The 14,900-nt window shown below is 43.2% G+C and overlaps 1 long non-coding RNA gene across 7 annotated transcripts in view; it reads left to right on the top strand.

Annotated features, from left to right (window-relative positions):
- LOC127492378 (uncharacterized) overlaps nucleotides 1-14,900 on the top strand; it is a 169,628-nt gene that overhangs the window by 118,208 nt on the left and 36,520 nt on the right. The window lies entirely within an intron of this gene.

Here is a 14,900-nt window from a genome sequence, read left to right as displayed (position 1 = left end):
GTTTATGCCACACAAGTGGGAGGCCCGGGTTGAATTCCTGACTCCCAGCGTTGGCCTTGCCCTGCCCCTACCCTAGTTGTTACAGGAGTTTGGGGAGGGAACCCACATGTTGACATTCTCTCCCTCTGTCTTTTTGTTTCTTTCTCTGCCTCTCAAATTTAAAAAATTACCATGGTAAACATTTTTTTTAAAGATTTTATTTATTCATTTGAGAGGTAGAGTTACAGACAGTGAGAGGGAGAGACAGAGAGAAAGGTCTTCCTTCCATTGGTTCACTCTCCAAATGGCCACAACAGCCAGAGTTGTGCTGATCCGAAGCCAGGAGCCAGGAGCTTCTTCCCGGTCTCTCACACGGGGGCAGGGGCCCAAGGACTTGGGTCATCTTCTACTGCTTTCCCAGGCCACGGCAGAGAGCAGGATTGGAAGAGGGGAAGCTGGGACTAGAATTGGCGTCCATATGGGATGCCGGCGCTGCAGGCAGAGGATTAACCTAGTGCAGCACCGCGCTGGCCCCCATGGTAAGCATTTTTATAGTATACAGTCCATAGTTAAGTGTATTTACACTGCTGTGAAACATCTCCAGTGCTTTTTCATCTTACAAAACTGAAACTCTGTGTCCATTAAACAACTCCTCATTTCTTGTTTTCCCCAGCCCCTGGCACCCATCCTTCTGCTTTCTGTTTCCATGAACTTGAGCGCTTAAGGTGCCTCATGTAGATGGAGTATTTGTCCCTTCTGTGACTGGGTTATTGCACTTAGCATAGTGTCTTCAGAGCTCACCCCTGCTGTACTGTGTGTCAGAACTCCCTTCTTTAAGGCCGAATACTATTCCATTGTATGTGTAGATCACACCTGTTCCTTCATTCACCATTGGGCACTTCGAGTTGCTTTTATTTCTTGGCTGCTGAGAACAATGCTGCTAAGAACTTGGGCACACAAATATCCCTTCCCGATACTACTTTTGGTTTTCTTAGGTGTACCACCAGGAGGACAGTTCCTGGTTCATATGGTCATTCTACTTGTCATTGTTGAGGAATGTGTGTGTGTTTTATAGTCAGATTCTCTTCTCACTACAATCACTCCATCTCTGGACAATGGCAAGGATCTGTCTGATGTAAATTTGTTTCTTAAGTTTTTCTCCCTTTGGAAGACAGAGTCAAAAAACATGGGCACTTCTGTTTTTTCTCTCTCCTGACCCGCTCACAACTTACTGAATCACTCTAGATTAGTCTCTTTCACTAAGGCACACACACACATTGTGTTTTTTGTTTCATAACTTGTTGAATCATAGAATCTAATTACTGCAGATAAATGAATAGGATATCATCAGTGATAACTTGAATATCAAGAGAAATAAAACCTATTTGTTTAAAAAATTGCATGTAGAAGAGCCAGCATTGTGGTGCAGAGGGTTGAGCATGGATTCGAGTCCTGGCTGCTTTGTCTCTGATCCAGCTCCCTGCTTAATGTGCCTTGGACGCAGCAGAAGATGGTCCAGGACCTGGGCTCCTGTCATCCACATGGGAAACCTGGATGGAGTTCCAGGCTTCTGGCTTTGGACTAGCACAGCCCCAGCTGTTATGGCCATTTGCAGGGCAGTGGTGATGGTGAACCAGCTGATGGAAGATTTCTCTGTCTCTCCCTTTTTCCCTGTCACTCTACCTTTCAAGTAAGTAAAATAAATCTTTTTTTTTAAATCACCCCTGAGTGTAGAAACCATAAATGACAAAAAAGAATAAATGCCATCGACCTCAGAGAGCCCTTGGAATACCCACACTCCTGCCTTGGAGTTTCTGCAAGTATCTCCTGCTGTGCAGCCTGCCTTTAATTAGTTCTTCTCTTCCTCAAACTTCAGCATTCAGGGTAATGAAAAAACCTATTTCTATTCCAACTCTATTGTTTTTCTGTGCTGTTTCATTACCAGTTTCAAAACATACTGTTTTCGACAATTTTTCATTGCAAATGTGCAGAATTTCAATTATGTTAAGATCTCTTCCGACCCTGAATTCAATAATTTTATATTATAGAACAAATAGGCCTTTGGAAGACTAACTTAAGAACTTTAACCACAGTTGATAGCATTCTTTTTCTCTTGATGGTGAAACATTCCTTGAGGCTTGAATACTAACCAGCAGACATACAAATAAATAGAATATAATTTTACTGTAGGTAGAAGCATCCCAAATATTAATTCTTTTTTTAGTACTGGAATGTTTCACATCCAAACTTCCCTTCCCAGTACCTGTGACAGTGCCTCACGCACTAGAGGTGTTCCATGGTTACTAGGCAAAGAATCAGAAGAGGAGGACTGCACATTTCTCTCTGGACAATTCTGTTTCGTGGTTCATAGCTCCTTTTGTCTTCCATAGTGCTGTGAAATTGATATTTACTTGCTTTGTCCTGTCTTCAGGGAGAAAGAGCTGATCCCCGTCATTATTTTAGTTGTAATTAGCTTTTAAAGCATTGAGTATCAACCATACAAAAAGATGCAGAGGATAATATACCATGTAGTTACTATACATACCTAATAGATGATATTTTGTAGTATTTTGCTCCAGATGGATTTTTCTTTAAGGAAGAAAAAAGTTGCAGATAAAACTTCTCAATGTTGACTTCTATTCTTGTCTCTTCTTCTTTCCCTCATCAGAGATAACTAACATTCTGCAGTTGTTTTTTTTTTCTTTTTAAAAATTTTATTTAAGTTATAAAAGTTTCATATATACAGATTTAGGAACATAGTAATATTTCCCACCCTACCCTCCTTCCTGCCCATGCTCCATCCCTTCTTCCTCCTCCCTCTCCTATTACCCCTCTTAATTTTTTAAAAAGATTTATTTTATTTATTTGAAAGACAGAGTTACAGGGAGAGGTAGAGACAGAGAGAGGTCTTCCATCTGCTGGTTCACTCCCCAGATGGCTGCAACGGCCAGAGCTGCACTGATCCGAAGCCAGGAGCCAGGAGCTTCTTCCTGGTCTCCCATGTGGGTGCAGGGGCCCAAGGACTTGGGCCATCTTCTACTGCTTTCTCAGGCCATAGCAGAGAGCTAGATCGGGAGAGGAGCAGCCGGGACTAGAACAGGCGCCCATATGGAGTGCTGGCACTTCAGGTCAGGGCTTCAACCCGCTGCGCCACAGTGCCGGCCCCACCCCTCTTAATTTTTACAAAGATCTACTTTCAGTTTACTTAATGATCATAAGGTTAACCCTACACTAGATAAAGAGTTCAACAAATGGTATGAAGGAATAAACACTGTTCCTCAACAGAAGAGACAAGCGCTATACACAGTCATTGAATCTCAAAATGTCCATTTCACTCCAATACATTACATTTTAGTTACTCTATTAATTACCCATACTTTTATATTTTACTATATATGTGTGTGTATCCATCACCAATGTGAGTATGCTTGGAGATAGGATAGGGCCTTTAAGGAGATAGGTGGGTTTCTAATCCAATAGTATTGGTGTCCTTCTAAGAAGAGATTAGAACACAGACAGTAAGGATGGGTGCTGACAGAGAAAAGGCCATGGCCATCTGCAAGCCACAGAGAGAGGCCTCAGGAGAAATGACGCTTGTCTATACTTTGATGTTGGATTTGTAGATTCCAGAATTGTTAGCAAATTATTTCCTGTTGTTCCAGCCACCTGGTCTGTGGTATTTTGCTATGGTATCCCTATCCAGCTATTACACTAGTTAAATTTGAATTTCAGAGAAACAACAATAACTTTAGAATAAGCATATCCAAAATCTTGCATGGAGTGTACTTATGCTAAAAGTTGCTTGTGTTTGTATTAGCTTTTGAAGAGTATAACTAAAAGAGAAGCTATTTGTGAAGGGAAGAGGTTTATTTTGGTACATAATTTTGGAGGTTCACAGTCTAAGATCAGGCAGGCCCATCGGTTTGGCCGTCTGATGAGGCAGTAGGATAGCAATGGCAGAATTTGTGGAGGACGCCTCACAAGGGGAGCTAGGAAGCGAGTGAGAGGGGAGGCCTGACTCATACTTATGTAGCCAGCCTGTCTACTGGCACACCCCCTTGGATCTTAGGTTAAATGAGATTATAAGAGTGCATCTCTAATCCAGTATTTCTGGTGTCTGTATAATATTAAAGCACACAGAGAGATCAAGGATGTGCACTCACGGACAAAAGGCCATGTTGAGGACACAGAAAGAAGGTGGCCATCTGTAAGCCAAGGAGAGAGACCACCTCCTAAACACCAGGAAGACCCTGGGATTTAAATATCTATGTGAATTTGAGAGCCATATCCCATTCAAACTATAGCTTTGCTGATCTGAAATCAAACTTAACCAGTGTCCTGTTTTTCGTCTGGAAACCCTAGCTCTACTGGGTGTTAATACTGTGTGCTTCCAAATAATCCCCGCAGAAGCACTGACTGGGCCTAGCATAGCACTCTGCGTGTACTAGAACTGCAGATCTGAAAGTGGTAAGGTGCCTTCAAGGCCATCTGGAAGAGTGGTTCTCAATAGTTTTCACTTCTATGTTTCTTTTCTCTCTCTCTCTCTCTCTCTTTTTTTTTTTTTTTTTGACAGGCAGAGTGGACAGTGAGAGAGAGACAGAGAGAAAGGTCTTCCTTTTCTGTTGGTTCACCCCACAATGGCCACTACAGCTGGGGCACTGTGGCCGGTGCGCCATGCTGATCCGAAGCCAGGAGCCAGTGCTTCTCCTGGTCTCCCATGGGGTGCAGAGCCCAAGCACTTGGGCCATCCTCCATTGCACTCCCTGGCCACAGCAGAGAGCTGGCCTGGAAGAGGAGCAACAGGGACAGAATCCGGCACCCCGACTGGGACTAGAATCCGGTGTGCCGGCGCCGCAGGTGGAGGATTAGCCTAGTGAGCTGTGGTGCCGGCCCACTTCTATGTTTCTGAGGCTTATACACCCAAACATAATAATGGATAATAATAGTAATAATAATAATAGTGGTAGTAATAATTAGTGGTATGTGAATTAGAGCACATGAGAATATGAAATGAGAATCTGGTGGTGGCTATGGTGTGAGGTAGAAAGCAAATTAATGAGAGAGAATATGCAAAAGAGAGAGAAAGAAACAGAGAGAGAGGGAAAGAGGAAGGGGGAGGAGAAAGAGAGGAGAGCAGATTTGGGAGGCACATATACATTAAAAATTCTCCAGTCGAGTCTGCTGGTTCTGCCAGAGTTTGTTATCTCTGATCATCCCAAGGGTCATGGGAGATTTCCCTAAGGAAGTATGATTTGAGGTAAAATTTGGGGTTTGGTTAGGAATTAACTACAGAGGGAGAAATGGGATTGGGAAAAGCATGTCAGGCAATGGGAACAGCTTTTGCAAAGGTTTCTAAGTGGGTGAGCATGATGTATGTGGGAAAGCAGGAAGAGGGCAAGAGTGGCTGAATTAAGGGAAAGAGTGATGGGCTGTGCAGAATGGAGAGACAGCTGGAGTCGCTGTCATGTAGAGCTTAATGTGCTATGTGAAGAATTTGGACTTTATCCCGACCACAGTGGGAAACCATAGACTTATCCGAAACAGGAGAGAGATGTGAATTGATTCTTCTCTTTATAAAAATGAGATTCGGCTCTAACGGAGAGAGCAGATTTGAAGGGATTTTAGTTAGGTAGTAAACTGGCCCAACTGGAACACGAACATAGGGTTAGGGTTAGAGTTAGGGTTAGGGTTAGGGTTAGCATGATGCTGGATTGGATTAAGAAGTGGCAGTGGGTATTAAGGATCTCTCTGGATGGATTCAAAGATCCTCACTAGATAAAATCAACAGGACTTCATGCTTTGGAGGTGAAAGAAAGGTATGAATAAAGACTCTGCCTTAGGTCTCTGGTTTATGTGGCTAGATGATACTAGTCATTGAGACAGGGAGTCTTGGAGTGAGATGGATGTGGAATTAATTTGGGCATGATTATTATGAAGTGTTTTCAAGACATCTGATTGGAGATATGGCCACTGAAGGGGCGTGATGTTTGGAGGAGTGATTTGAGTTGATGTCTAAGCATGAATAATAATGCCCAAGGACAGGGTATGGGATAAAGAGACCAGATGCCAGGAATTTTGAATAGTGAATAGTTAGTCTGCTACACCAATTCTTGAGCACATCACCTGGGAGGAACCATCGCTCTTCTCTCTCCCAGGCTCTTTGGAATCTGTATAGCTCTTTAGAAGAAATGCTTTCACCCAAAGCAACGACTTTGATGGAAGAAAGGTAAGTCATGTGACAGGTTTTGGGGAGAGAATATTTGAGCAGTGTGGTATCTCATAAGCCACTGTGGGCTGGAAGTTGCCTTTGGCTTCTACACTTTTGAGAGCTGTTTGGTTTCTTCACTACTGGAACTAGAGAGGGGGTAAGCAGAAAGGCACCAGGACATTACATTTCATGAATTCATGAGACTAGCTTAGCAGAGTATATTTTTTGATGCTCGCTCTTGTTTCCTGAGGAGGCAAGCAAGAGGAAAAATAGGCAACTATTGATGATTTTTTTTTGGTAAAGGGACTCCCCGAGAGCCTCCTGGCATCAATACAGACTCAACACTGTCTCTTATACCTTCTTCTTCTGCTAGCGCCCTGACAGTAAGCTCTGAGGATGATCATGATGCTGCCACTTATTAGGGGTCTGATATTTGTATATATATCAGACACATATAACATTTATGGAACATCTCTGGTATAGATACTGTTTCCATTATTTCACAAATGAAAAAAAGGGAGGCTCTGAGAGGTTAGTAAGTTGGGTAGTATCATTTGGCTGTCATGTGACAGAGGAGTTGAATGTCTGACTTTCACACAGCACCATTTCCCGGTCACTGTATACTTCTCTTTAGCATTCAGAATGAAGGCCCTAAAGTCTAGCAAAGACTGAAACCTAAGATGGAGTTCCCATTTTGTCCGTTAGAACCCATTTTGGGATGTAGGAAAGTGGATTTAGAAGTTTTGGAAACTTCGTGGGGCAAAAAGTGTTGTGTTGTTGGAAACCGGCCTTTCTATAACTGGAAAATTCAATTAACTGGAATACTCCATTCCCCAAAGGCGCCTATTCATTGCTATTTTATTGTGCCCTGAGGACAGAATGAGCAATGCCACCCCAGGGGGCTTGAGGATAAGTGATCTGGTTGCTACTGGGATTCTTTCTTTGTGCTTGACATTATTGATTTTGAATTCACATCAAATGCCCTCCACGAATTCCTTACATCAGAGTAACATAGTGATCACCACGCTTCTTGTGATTGGGGAGATTTTCTTGGACATATTGGACTGGTCAGCTTTCTCATTTGTTTCCCTGGTACCCTTTGGGTAGTAGTTAATGGTTATTTGTTTTATCTAACATTCAAGCTGGAGAGATCTTTGTGTCATGATGACCTCATTATTTGAACAGCCTTCTTCTTAAAAAGCAAAGAAAAAAGTCAAGTCCAAACACTTCTGAGCCAGCTCTTCAATTGCACATGCGTTCTTTGCTCCTTTGGTTCTTTTCAAATAGGACTTTTTGTGGGAAAGAAAAGTGGCACTGAGCCCTCTGCAAGGACATGCCCAGTGGAGAAGCCCAGGGTTTGAGTGTCACCATATCTGGAGGTGCTCCACATATATGGTGTCCAATAGAGGGGAAAAGACATCTGTTGTTCTTACTGGTGGTATCTTTGGCCTTGGGGAGGAAAGGGCTTTCATAACAAGACCACCAATAGCATAACAGCCAATGTTCTTTGCCTACTTGCTAGGTGCCAGCCTATGGACCAAGTGTATCTACATTTGCTTTTTCCATTTTCTTTTCTTTTCAGAATTATTTATTTCAAAGGAAGAATTGCAAATAGAGAAGGAGTGACAGAGAGTGAGAAAGCACAGGATCTTCCATCAGCTGGTTCACTTCCCAAATGATTGCAATAGGTAGGGCTTGGTCAGGCCAAAAGCAGGAACCTGGAACTCCATCTGGGTCTCCCATGTGGATGGCAGGGCCCCAGGAACTTGTGTCATCCTCTGCCTCTTTCCCAGGCACACCAGCAGGGAGCTGGATCAGATATGGAGCAGCTGGGACTTGAACTGGCACTCATGTAGGATGCCAATGTCACAGACGGTGGCTTAACCCACTGTATCATGATGCCAGTCCTGCCTCTTCCATTTCGTCTTCACAATAACCCTCTTGGATAGAAGTTGTAACCGACACCTCAGAATTTCTGGGCCCTTCATTTTGATTCAATGTCGGTTGCCGTGACTTATTCTGGGCAGGCTTTCATTAGCTTTAAATATGTGCAACCAGAAGGAACCTCTCCTTGGATATAGAGGAAGCTCTCCTAAGCCATCCACCTCTTCTTTTCTGCCCTGGAGCTCTTATAATACCTGGACTAAGGATATAGGCTCAACCTACAGTTGTGGGAGTTCATGGTCATAGAGCTACCCTTGGGCAGTGGGAAAGAAAGTCAATGAATCAATGTTTCCAGATTTGGTTTTCCAAGCAGACTCCTCTTGAGACCAATTTCCAATACCAGTTACCTGTACCACTGGCAATTGCATAAGGTCTTACCTGGTTCCAGCTCCTGTCCCGTAGTTTGTTACTCAGATTACTCCCAAAAGTAGCTCACTGCACGCCAGCCTTTGTTGTGCTCTGTGGGACCTTGGTGGGGAGCCTGGACTTGGCAGGATACGTGGGGCTTTCCAAAACCCAGTGGCTCTGTTGGCTGCTACTCCTGCTGCCCTCATTGGTGACTCCCCACTGTCCAGTTCCCAACGTGGAGGACTTACAGCAGCTTTCTCACAGAACAAAATTTAATATTGACTTTTCCCAAATGTTGTAGCAGCTGGTGCCATGGGGAACCTGCAGAGCTGTGCTGTTTGGGCACGAAGTCAGAGCTTTGTGTTCAATTTCCACCATTAATTTCCCTGTCCTCGCTCCAGCTCAGATGTCTGATATAGGTGGTTGTCAGGGTGGAGTCTCCAATGGTGATCTCTGAAGGGTGATAATAAAATTATGTTCTGTCGCTCTTTGTCCTTTGTCTTATTGAGTGGAACTACGGAAGTTCTGGCCAGACTCATGGGTGGGGAGTTTTTGACTGATCATGACAGGGAGTGTGGTTTTAGTTTTAGACTCCTCAAAGTCAATCTCAAGGCTTTGTTCTGCTCTTCTCGGCTCAATATGTTATTATCTCGTGTCACACTTAAGAAAACTGAGGCTTGGAGAAGACACACCAGTTACTTACAGCACGTCGGATGGGTATTAAATGGTGAAATGAGCATTCATAGCCAGGTGTCTCGCTCTGGATCCCATGTCGTAATCACTGTGCAACACTATCTTCTAAAAGATGTTCCCTGGGGCAGGGCTGTTTGGTGAGCTCCTTTTGCAGGAATATTGGCTGATGGCAGCTCAGCTGATAACTCTTGGAAGGGACTCTGAGCCCTGGAGTCTAAAGATCCCTTCTGTGCTAACTTGAATGAGCTCGCTATCTTCTTGGCTTGTTTCCATTGCACTTCCTGTCCATTGCAGCATAGCAATTAAGGGCAAAAATCCTTAACCTGAACAGGGCTTGTGCACTTATTTTTAGGACAGGAGAAGGAAGTTGCTTCCTTGTGTGTAGCAGGGGTTGTGAAAGAAGGTGGAGGGGAGAGTGAGTGGGAGTGCATGAGATCAAGGGCAGGAAGATAGGTGGCAGGGGGAGGGTTGGGAGCCTGCGTCTCCCAGCAAGGGAGAGCCTGGAGTGTGGCTCTGGGCTTTAGCAGGTGCCTAGGCCATGACAGGAAAAAGTCTAGTGTGGGCTGGGCTGGCTTCAGAGGCTGTGACATTTGCACAGGACTCCCTGTTTAGAGGTGCCCTGTGCTTGTGTTCGGTTTTATTTGTGGGACCATTTTTTTTTATTTGACAAAATTTTTCAATATATTACTTAATTTCCACAACAAAATCCACTTTCTTGAGCCATTTTAAACATAAAGAAATTGAAGATCAGAGAGATTAAATTCACTTATTTATATATAGCTAAGGAGGGGACCAGATTATGAAAGCAAATCTTCTGACTTCAAGTTCATTGCTCTCTTCAGTGGATTCTGATGTCAAAAGAGGAGCTGTTGTACCAGTTCCTGCAGAGGAAATGGTGATATCTTGGGAATTTTCTACAGGCAGACATTCTGCCGAGCTTCACGGCCTCTTTGGACATGCCACACTCAAGGAAGAACTCCTGTGCTTGGTGTTAGGCTGTGCTAGTGCAGTCCTGAAGCTCTTGATCGTTTTTGCACGGGAGGTCCTGCACTTCTGTTTTGTATCGGGACCTGGGAGTTAAGTAGCTGGGCCTGCGGTGGGCTTGGCCAGCGCCTGGTTTACCCTGCGGTGCCCACTGCAGCCCCTGGCTGCGGAGGTTTCAGAAGGGCTGGAGGGAAGAGGATGCTGCTCGTCCAGGGGTGGTGAGCACAGGGGATGGTGTAGTTTCGATTTCTGCTAAAGTTTAAAGGGCCAAACGTAGCAGTCTTTCTTGGGAGCCAGGTTAGTGGGGGGGGGGGGGGTAAGAGATTGCTAAACCATACCTGGAGCTTACGGGGGAATGAGTTTGATGGGATGGGAGCCAGGTAGCATCGACCCAGAACCACCGCCTCAGGTGGGACCGCATGTGGAAGCTACACAGTTCGAAGACTTCTGTGAATGTCATGGCTTTGCTGAGTTCCTTTTATTCCCAACTAGTTAAACTAAGACTCTTGCCCAAACTTCTCCCACTCTGGGCCTTGGTTATCTTTTGTATAGGGGAGATAATGGAGAGCTCAAAGGGTTAAAGTAAGTATTAAGTGTTCCCACGTGGGAAACCTCCGTGGCCTGCTCTGCACCAGCCGGGTCCTCATCTGATGTCTGTGTCTTCCCTCTCAGCACACCAAGTGAGCCTTCAGCCCCCAACAGATGGAAAGGCTCGTGGATTTATCCGGATAATTATTCTGCGGCAAGTGAGTTTGGTATGATGCTAGGTCTGGCACTTTACATGATCATGATGATCTGTCTAACAACTCTTTTGTGATCTTCAAGGCTCAGTTCCAATTACAGCTGTGTTCAAAGTGTGCAAGACAGTTTCTAGGTTGTGAGAGTTCCTGAAGCTTCCGTGCCATTCCTGTGGAGCTGCAGTGAGGCTCCCAACAGAGTCAGATTTCACTGCCTTGGGGGAGCCTATTCTGGGAATCTATGTTACAGTGGATGTTACTGAGGACGCTTGACGGGTGTATGTGTGTGTGTGTGTGTGTGTGTATAAACATGCAAGCATTGTGCTTATGTTATTTACTCTCATAATCTGCTATTTGGATATACTCAACAGAATAAATATAATAGATTTCATGTTCTTTCAAAAGCAAATGTTCTTATAAGCAGATTTTCCTTTTATGTTTACTATATAAATAATTAATTTTCTCAATAGTAGCAATTTAATGTAAGACAAAGAAAAAAGGGATTCACCCTACTTAGCCTCACTGAGTGTGGAGTTGTAGGGAGCATTTACAATTTTTATTCAAGAAGCAGAAAGGCAGAGAGACACATACTCACATGCACACATGCAGGGATCCCATTTACTGCTTCACTCCCCAAACGCCTACGATGTCCAGGGCTCAATCCGGCTCTTCTACGTAAGTGGCAGGATCCCAAGTATGTGAGCCATATTTTCTGAGTATGTGAGCCAAGTACGTGTTGTCAAGGTCTGCATTAACAGGATGCTGGAATCAGGAGCCAGAGCCAGGAGTCAGAATCAGGTGTCCTAACAGGCCTCGTAACTGCTAGGCCAAGCACCGGCCCTGGAAGGGGCATTGTTGGCTAGTGTATTCTTCCTGTTTAACTGTTAAAATTTGTCTAATTTCTCCACTAATACCAGATAAGGATTTATAAGTTATGTGAATTTCAAATAAATTCCAAACACAAACAAATGAGAATGGAAATGTTCCACAATTTCATGTCCTTAATTTTACTTTAAAAATTATATAATCAATCCATATATATTATTAGAATATTAGAAGGTATAAATGAACAATAAAGAAAATATAGGAGAGAAAATCCCTGGTAATTTCTTCCTTTCATTTCCCCCTTCATATTTTTGACATATGTATTTTCTGCAAATGGGATTATATTGTATATTAGATTTTTAAAAAAACAATTGATTTATATAAGGTAAGAAAATTTTGTGTATTTCATATATACAGATTTAAGAGCATAATGAGACCCCCACCCTATCTCTGCCACCTGTGTGCCCACCCTCCTTATTCCTTCCTTTGTTATTTTTTCGTTTAACTTTTACAATGACATATTTGCAGTTTATTTTATAATCACAAGTTTAACCTTCCATCTAATAAAGAATTCAGCAAGTAGTAAGTAGGAGAAAACCACTGTTCCTCAGCAGTATAGACAAGGACTCATCATGTCCATTTCTCACACACATTAAATTTTTTGTACTCTATTTAGTTGCAACAAATCAGGGAAAATGTATGATATTTGTCTTTTTTGACTATTTTATTTCACTAGGCATACTGGTTTACAGTCACATCCATTCTATTGCAAAAGACAGTATTTCATTCTTTTTTATGGCTGAGTAGTATTCCATGATGTATAAATACCACATTTTCTTTATCCAGTCAGAATTTGATGGACATCTGGGTTGATTCCATATCTTAGTTATTGTGAGTTGAGCTGCAGTAGACATGGGGGTACAAATAACTGTTTCATTTGCTGATTTCATTTCTTTTAGGTAAGTTCCCAGGAGTGGAATGGCTAGGTCATACAGTAGATTGATTGCCACATTTCTGAGGAATCTCCACTGTCTTCCACAATGGTTGTACTAGTTTACATCCAACCAGCATTGTATTAGGGTACCCTTTTCTCCACATCATTTCCAGAATGTATTGTTTTTTGATTTTTGTTTGTTAGCCATTCTTACTGGGGTGAGGTGAAACCTCACTGTGGTTTTTATTTGCATTTCCCTGATGGATAGTGATCCTGAGCGTTGTTTCATGTGTCTGTTGGCCATTTGAATTTCATCCTTTCAAAAATGCCTGCAATCTTTTGATCTATTGTGAGTTGATTTTTGTATAAGGTATAAGGTAGGGGTGTTGTTTCATACTTCTGCATGCACAGATCCAATATTCCCAGCACCATTTGTTGAAGATACTATCTTTTCTCCAGGGACTGATTTTATTTTGTTTGTCAAAGATTAGTTGGTTGTAGATGTGTGGATGAATTTCAGGGGTTTCTATTCTGTTCCGTTGGTCTCCGTGTCTATTTCTTGTGCTAGTACCCAGCTGTTTTGATTATAATTGCCCTGTACTGTATCTTGAAATCTGGTACTGTGATGCCTCCAGTTCTGTTTTTGTTGCTTAATATTGCTTAAATATTCAGGGTCTCTTGTGTTTCCATATGAATTTTGCCATTTTTCTAGATCTGAGAAGATGGTCATTGATATTTTGACTGGGATCACATTGAATCTGTAAACTGCTCTTGGTAGTATGGACATTTTTATGATATTAATTCTTCCAATTCATGAACATGGAAGATTTTTCCATTTTTAATGTCTTATTCTATTACTTTCTTTAATGTTTTATATTTTTCATTGTAGAAATCTTTCACATCCTTGGTTAAATTTATTCCAAGGTATTTAATATTTTGTAGCTATTGGTAATGGTACTGATCTTATAAGTTCTTCCTCAGTAATAGCATTGTCTGTGTTTAACAGGCTACTGATTTTTGTGTGTTGGTTTTATATCATTCCATATCTCTACCTCCTGGCAAAATTTTTCAGCCACCTCATATACTGATTTCTTCAACTCTTGAATTTGCTTCTCATTTTTTTAAATAAGATTTATTTGTTTATTTGAAATGCAGAATTAGAGATAGAGATAGAGATAGAGATAGAGACAGAGAGAGACAGAGAGAGAGAGAGAGAGAGAGAGAGAGAGATCAATCGATCGATCGATCTTCCAACTGCTGGTTCACTTCCCAAATGTTGGCAATGGCCAGAGCTGGTCCAATTCAAAACCAGGAGCCAAGAGCTTCTTCTTGGTACAGGCACCCAAATATTTGGGCCATCTTCTGCTGTTTTCCCAGGTGCATTTTTAGGGAGCTGGATCAGAAATGGAACAGCTGGTACTGGAACCATTAGCCATATAGAATGTTGGCACCACAGACAGTAGTTTTACCAGCTACGCCACAGTGCTGGCCCCTATCATTGTTTTTGAGTAATCTCATGATCATTCTTTTGAAATCCTTTTCAGGCATTTCATCAGTCTCTTCATTGTCGCTCCCCCTCTGCGTGGAGGAACGACACAGGACCCTGCGCTGTTCTTTCGTCTGCTCGGCCCTTCCCGGGTTTGCTGCTGGTTCTTCCCGGGTTGGCTACTGACCCTTCCACCTCCGTGGAAGGGCGGTTCCCCCCCTAGCCACTTTCCCCACTTCCGCGGGGGAGCAGCACACCGCTGGCCAGCTCTTTTGGGGGCTGCACAGGTGTTCCTTCAGATAGATGTTCCTGGTGCATGTTGTCTCTCTCCTCCTTTATAGTCCTCTTCCACCAATCCCAACTCTGCTACCCACATGCCGAGTACGCTGCTCTCCTCCAATCAGGAGCAGGTCCTACAGTTTATTGGTTGAACTGGAGGCAGCTGTGTAGAGGCTGTTACTCCCTTCTCAGCGCCATATTGTGGGAGAGCAGATGCATAGAATAAGTCTTAATTCCAGTAACTTAGTCTAGTCCGAGTTGCTCCCAGTTGCTCCCCACAGATCCCCCCTTCTTTTTATTTTTGGCGTTGATACACGCCTGTCTTCGGTGCCCCGCGGCACACACTCTGCTCTGCTTGCTAGAGTTGCCCACAGGTGCTTACAAGCCCTACCAATCAGGCAAACCGAATCCGGGTCCTCTCTTCGCCATGTTGTGAGGTTTTTAGGCACTGATGCATGCCTGTGTTCGGTGCCCTGCAGCATA

The sequence above is a fragment of the Oryctolagus cuniculus genome, chromosome 10, assembly GCF_051225735.1.
Source record: "Oryctolagus cuniculus isolate XC-2025 breed Fujian yellow rabbit chromosome 10, ASM5122573v1, whole genome shotgun sequence".
NCBI lineage: Eukaryota > Metazoa > Chordata > Mammalia > Lagomorpha > Leporidae > Oryctolagus > Oryctolagus cuniculus.
This window is presented reverse-complemented; position numbering and strand designations above follow the sequence as displayed.